The 7,334-nt window shown below is 39.5% G+C and overlaps 1 pseudogene; it reads right to left on the reverse strand.

Annotated features, from left to right (window-relative positions):
- Positions 1 to 1,176: 1,176 nt before the first annotated feature.
- LOC138173607 (E3 ubiquitin-protein ligase DTX3L pseudogene) lies at positions 1,177 to 5,379 on the reverse strand (annotated as a pseudogene).
- Between the last annotated feature and the right edge of the window lie 1,955 nt (positions 5,380 to 7,334).

A 7,334-nucleotide genomic window follows, 5' to 3' on the forward strand; every position in this document is an offset into this window, starting at 1 on the left:
CAAGTGTGGAATTTTTATATTTATGAAAAGTCAGATTTGCAGTTCCTAGAGAAAGGTTCATTTGAAGTAGGTAAGTTAGCATACCCAATGGTATTTTGAGAAACACTGTATTCAAAGCCAAGGTATTACTGGCATCTTTGAAATCGGTATTATGCCTCCAACAACCTTAAGAAGGATATGGAAATAAATAGAATAGGTAAGACAGGTAAAAACTCTCTCACTCTCTCCAAACCCTCTGTTCAAATAGGACCTTTACCTGAAAATAATGATCCTTTTTTTTTTTTTTTTTGCAATTGCTTGATTTGCCTGTTGATTTGGTGGAAAGAGATCATCTGTATAAATTATGATATATATTCTGCACCCCAGAGGGAGTATTTTTGGAACTTCCATAAGAAAAGGCTGATTTAGGTACTCTGCAGATTCAGGCTCAGGAAAAGGACAAAGAAAAGTGGCAGTTTTACCCCAGGCTGGAAAACCACTCTGAAATGAAGGAAACTTAGTCTGTATTGTGGCCCTGGTGTAGGAATGATCCTGGCTTGATAAAAGGAATTGAACCCTTTATAATTGGTTATTCCAAGGATAAGCCATGGCCATGCAATAAGCAATACACTTTGTCTAAAGGTCAAATTGAAGGAATATAGCCAATACTTGAATATTTAGAGAAATGAAGACTTAGCAAAAAGAAGCAGTGCCCATGTAGTACCCAATTTTACTGGTAAGAAAAGAAGGAAAATTAGATAAAGTTAACCTGTGTATCAGGTTTATCCAAATTTAAGCATTCCTGTGATTCACCTACTATCTTTCCTAGATATTAACAGGAAAACTTAAAGTTGTTTATTCCACCAAAGGCTCCACCTTAATTCATTATGCCTTCCCAGTGTTAAGCTCGTGTTGGGTGCCAAATAATTTTGGCTCCTGAATTCTCCACACTTGAGACTCAAGCATCCTCCTGGCTCACATGAGGGAATTGCTGATTTGTGCCTCATAAAAAGAAAAAAAAGTATAGATGAATTAGTTTACATAATAAATCATCAAACTCTCTCTCAGTTTTCAATGACTTTAATAGAGATATAAACATAAAGACAATAAGGAACTGAACAAATTACTGGAGAAACTAGATCAGAAAGACATCTGCCATCTTCGAAATTGCACTACAAAGGAATATACACATTTCACAGTAGCGCATGGAACTTTTACAAAAATTGACCATGTCAATTTAGGGCACAGAGATATTGCAAACAAACATCAAAACAGAGAAATCGTTAATAAACTATTGACAGATAATAACTTTTTTCTGATCAATACACAGTTTTAACTTTATTAGAAGCATCTGACACAGCCATTAAATCATGTCTCCCTTAACATAAGCATAGAGCCAGGTCCAGATGATCTGATTATTTAAAGAAGAACCAATTAGATGTCATTTGTGCTACAACACTTAACCTTCTGCACTGGGGCAATAAGGTGTTGTATTATCACCAATAAACTATTTGTAATTGGGAAATGAACCTCTCTGTATCGCAGGTTCTCTTTCATTCTCCAGTCAATGCTATAGTATCCAGTATTTCAGCTCCAAATGAATATTTCTGTTTAGTTTTTATAGAAAATACAAAAGGTCTACTCATTCAAGATGAATGGGCATTTCATATGTTGCCCCAGAACTACACTTTTGAGGGGGCACCAAAATCAATGGCATCTTAAGAAGGCAATTTTGTGAAGGTTAAAAGTCTGAAAATATTTGGATATGAATGTGGTTTCACTAAGACTAGACAGAGCAATTGCCACAAAGTACACCCCAAAAGGTGAGCTAAGAATTCAGAGAACCAGCATAGCACACAAGCCAATGCTATTTGCCTGTTAATCTAGAAACTCTGATTCCCAGATCAGTGAACTTGCCCATAGTTAGTCAACAAGTCATTTAGTCATCAAGTATTTATTAAGTGCCTACTATATTCTAGGCACTTTGCTAAGTGCCTATCCCCTTCTGGGAGTACAAAAGAAGGCAAAAGACAGTCTCTACTCTCATGTAGCTCATAGTCTAATGGGGAAGACAATATGCAAACAACTATATATAAACAAGCTACATACAGGACAAATTGGAGTTCACCCACACAAGAAAAGCACTAGTATTAAGGGGGTTTGGGAAAGGCTTCACTTAGAAGGTGGGATTTTGGGTAGGACTTGAAAGAAGTCATGGAAGCTGGTCAGTGGAAAAGTGGTGGAAAAGAATTCCAGGCATGGTGGATATACACCAGTGAAAATACACAATCCAGAGAGATGGAGTTTCTTATACAAGGAACACCAAGGAGGCCAGTTTTGAAGAGCTCCGAATGCCCAACAGAAGCTTTTTTATTTCTTCCTGATAGTGATTGGAAATTACTGGAATTGACTGAAGACAGAAATATCTTTCCCCACTCCTTAATTTACATTGTATTGGCCAAAATCCCAGGATGGAGAGTTTCTTTCTGAAGTGAACTCATGTAAGTATTTGAAGACTATAATCTTCTTCAAGATAACTTCCAAACTTTTTGATGTTTCCAGTGACCATTCCAGTTAGAAGGGAGCTAGCTCCGGTGAGTTCTGAAGCTACCAATAGCTTTCTACAATGTGAATGGACCACAGGATCAGTCATCACCTTGTGAAAATGGTACAATGGAAAATTCCTTAACTCCAGCATCTCTGGTGACAGCAAAATGAACACAGCTAAGAAAGTACTGAGAGATATACTTTGGATTTTCACTAGAGCAACTTTTCATTCCGTGAGGCTCTTAGTTTGTGTAATAAGAAAAGAACCCACAAAATTAAGACAGGCTAGCACATAACATTTCATCCCACTCGCCCCAAAGCAAACTACTTTCTTCTCATATCTTTTATTTTTCACATATTTTAATGACTATTTTGATTCCTTTCCACACACAGTCACAGCTTTTGCAAGCCCAGCTCTCAAGGAATCCTTGAAGTCAGCACTCTTACTCAATTCCTTTTGCCTTTAGCTCCAGCTTGACACGCTCCAGATAGTTGGGATCAGGGTAACCAAAGTTTTCTGGCCCACCGAATTGGAGAGTTTTGTGGTGAATATCATTCCAAGTGATCACATCCTTGACTCCTGATGTCCGAGACTGTCCTACAGTGAAAATCAACTTTTGGTCAAAAGCTCTTCTGAGGAGAAGCAAAACCTGTCGTCCTTCCTCATTATTTGGCAAGTATGCGACCCGTCTTGTTCCTTCATAGCGTTTTCCTGGGTTGGGATGTTCTTCGGTCTGAATCCCTCCCCGCATGTCGTAATGAATCACAATAGTGCCACATGAATTATAACCTGGAAGTGAAGCTGTTCTGTAAGAGGTTGTCATTGTTCCATCTGGCTGATTCCCTTTCATGATACCATAGGAAGTCTGGCACACAGGACACACTGGCTTATGTTTCATGGCCTCTCTGATACAAGGGCCACAGAACTTATGCTTGCACTTTGGGAGGACTTCTTTCTGGCGAATGATTTCCATACAGATGACACACTCCTCTTCTTCCTCCTTCTCTTCTTTTCCTAAGTCCCACCAGCTAGGCAAACCTTTGAAGGAAGGTAAAGCCATGCTAAAATCTGCACCAAGTTTGTCCAAGGGGGACCTGTTGTCTCTATTCCAGGGGGAGGGGGCAAGGGGAGGTGGCCCTTGTCTCTGCTGAGGAGCAGGACCTTCAATACCAAAATATCTCTTAACATATTTTGTTGCTTCTGCAAGGTACTTGGCCAAACCAGTCAATATCAGTTCTTGTTCATTCCACTCCAAGCTTACATAGGGGTTCTTTCTTTCAAAGTCTTCAAAGAATGCCCTATCAGGCCAACACTTTCTCTCCTGGTTGAATGGTTTCAACATAACTACCTCTTTGGCAATCTGCGGTAAGAGCATCTGAAAGAGATCAATGAAATTTTCATAAGCATGTACAGAGAGGTCTAAGCCTTTGTCTTTTGGTTTGAAGACAATGAGGGTTTTCCGAGTTTGGGGATTGTTCATCAATTCCATTACAGTGTCATATTTCATCTCTATTTCTCTGAATTCTTGGTACAGAAGACGCAAGGGAGCGGTATCAACCTCAATTCCATTCTTCAACATGTTTTGGGAAGCCATCATTTCCTGAGGTTGTTTGCGGGAGAAGTTGGCTTCAATGAAATGTTGAGCTCCTAAGATAACCTGTGGGCTTCCCCAGAGGATTAAGACTTTTCCTTCAGCTTTAATACGGAGGCCTTTAAACATTTCTGTCAGTGTTTTTTGGACTTCATGGGCCAGCTTATTATCTGTGAAATGAATATCTTGACGAGTCACATTCTGTATTTCCCTCTGAAATGCTCTGATAAAAGTTTCTTGAGCTGCTTTTCTGTCCCTTGAGTTACTTGTCTCGAAGTTCAAACACACATTGCCCAGAGGATATGACACAGTACTTGTGATACGTACTTGATGCTCACTTTCTATTCTGTCCAGAGTTTCAGGAAAGAAATATTTGAAATATTCATATAGATGAGAAGGAACTGAGATAAGGTCTGACTCTTCTTCTGTTCTGTCTTTTGGGTTTGAATGAGGAACAGGATTGTCACTGTCCTTTGGCATAATTTGCTCAATTTCTCTTGCTGAGGCTGAGTGGGAAAAATTCTCTTTCTGGTCATTTCCCAGGACGCTGTCACTTAAGAATCGGTGAACTTTTTCAACATCTTCATAGTCACCAATCACTTTCTCAGGTCCATCATGGCCTCCATCTACTCTGAGATTTGGGCAGAGGTCAATAATTTTCTCCCTTTGCTCTTTGGAAAGCTTGACATTCAGCTGGGCCTCCACATAGAGAAATACCTTCTGAGTGAAGGAATCAGAGGAGCTAGCAGCACCTCCTGCATCTGGGCTCTTCCCATCTGGAGATTCCTTTGGGAGGGCCTGAGCCTGAGAGGAAAACTGGCTTATCTCCAAAGTGTGGTTCTCTCCTGGGTCTTCATTTGTTTCTATGAAGACATCCACATGTGCTGTATCAGTGACTGCCACAGAATGATCTCTCTTTGCTATCACACCTTCCTTGGCTTGTCTTTTATAAAACTCTACCCAGAAAGTGCCTTCACGGGGACCGAGTTTGACCTTGCACTTGCCTCCCCCAGACCTCCACGGATTCTGGAAATACTTTTGTAACTTCCTCTCCATTCTAGGGTAGCTCTCGGATACCCGGACCAGGACCCGGTACAGCGGGCTGTGGGCAAGGTTGCCAGTAGCCATCATGGCAGAGTAGGGATTCGTGAGTCGAAGATCCGGGGCTGCAACGTTTGTTCAGTGGGCTCTGGAGGGGGAAACTGGGGAGCAGAGAGGGAAGACAAAAGGGTGATGTCAGCTCACTACCCCCACCTCTCTGCCCAGACAATAACTTAAAATAATAGTAATTGGTTCAGACAGCACACATAAAAAACAGAGAACCAAATGACAACTTAACAATGAAATCCTAAGTAATGAGAAGTTCGAAGAATACTTTTTAAAAATCAAGTAATTATTTGAACAATTGACAAGGGGAAAAATGAGGATGATGATGATGAAACAATATACAATTTCCAGAATGCAGATAAAGCAGTCCTAAGGAGGAAAAAAATACATATATCAGTTATGAACACACATTAACAACCTAGAAAATAAGAGGAATAATGAACTAAATAGCCATTGAAAAAATTATTAAGCCAACAAATAAACAAGCTTAAAATAATCACAAACACACTAAAAAACGAGGAGAAACAGATAAATTGAAAACAAAAATACTCCAAAGAAATGATATCTAAAACTAAAAGCTAATTCTTTGAAAAGAATAATAAACTTCGGCAGCTAGGTGGTGCAGTGAATAGAGCACTGGCTCTGGAGTCAGGAGGACCTGAGTTCAAATCTGGCCTCAGACACTTAATGAAAAAACTAGCCATGTGACCTTGGGCAAATCACTTAACCTCAATTGCCCTCCAAAAAGCAAAAGCAAAAAAAAGAGAGGAGAAAATCAAATAAAGAAAATAGCAAATGAACAAAGTGAAATATTAACAGAACCAGAAGAAAAAAAATAACCAGCATATTGTGTACAGTATTAACTATAAACAATATGGAAAGTCTATGAGACATGTCCTAATTGGAATAAGGACATGAGAAAAGCATGTGCATGCGGGGACTCCCTATATCAAGTTCAGGGAAAGCCTTGGTATTTATGTTACAGAGAAAATGGTAAATCACAGGGAAGGGGAAAAGGAGCAATTTCCTCCCAAAGGGAGGAGAAATCAGAATAAATAAAATGACAAAAGCAGCATTCTTTTTCCTTTGAAACTTGTAGACCATGGCCTAATATATGATGGTTTGCTTATTGACAAGGGTCCCAGCTGTAGAAAGTTTCTCAGTCTGGTGCAGACTGACCGGCACCTGTCTTGACTCCCAAAGACACACAGGGAGTCCATATTGGTATGTAAACAACAAATTGTGTCAGTTTGGGCTTCATCCTTGAGATGTTCAGGGCCTCTTACATATTCCAGGTCCAGTGTTTCTGGAAAATATGGCAACTCAAAAAAACAAGTTCAGGGGATCCCTTAATATTCTTTTTGTCACCCCACCATTGGTCAAAAGACCACAGAGAGTGTATTTGGTACAACATTCACATGTATACTCCCTGGGAAGGGTCTCCGAAGGGAAGAGAAAGAAATGTTTCACAAGGATAAAGGTCAACAGACAGAAAGCTAACAAGAGATCTTGGGTACTGAGAGAGGATAGTTCCAATTACAAAGTGAGATCAGAAGCAGAACCATAAATGAAGCCCAGTATAAGCCATAGTAAGAATGTTCAAGATCAGGGATTAATTCGGGGGAAAATAATACATCAAGAAAACAAAGAGAACTTAATGTACAGATACAGAAAATAAAAGCCAAACGGGTAGAATAATAAAAATCAATATTAACAAACATTAAGTACTGCTACAATAATCCTTCCCAATATCCATTTAATCAACTCATTTCATCTTGGATCTCAGACATCCCCTGTAGTTATAGGATCCCTGGCATATCTCTTCTTGGAGCAGTCTGGAAAATATCATGTCCCCAGGGGCACCACTTCAGTGGACTTCTTTTCTGGTTCCAAGCTACTTATAAAGATTCCTTAAATATTTATGCTAAAATATCCCACAAAACAGATTTCAATACAGGATTTCCTTACTAGTCAAAGTTTACTTCTCTAACATCTACTACATGTGGTGGAAATCAGCTGGACCCTTGTGGTTCTGATCTAATCAATAACAGAACTATAAGGGGAACATCAAATTAGGAGCACATAGTTCACTTGAAACTTCAGAGAATT

Source organism: Petaurus breviceps, unplaced genomic scaffold (genome assembly GCF_028583685.1).
Source record: "Petaurus breviceps papuanus isolate PSGF00001 unplaced genomic scaffold, PetGlider_PUasm1.0 611, whole genome shotgun sequence".
NCBI lineage: Eukaryota > Metazoa > Chordata > Mammalia > Diprotodontia > Petauridae > Petaurus > Petaurus breviceps.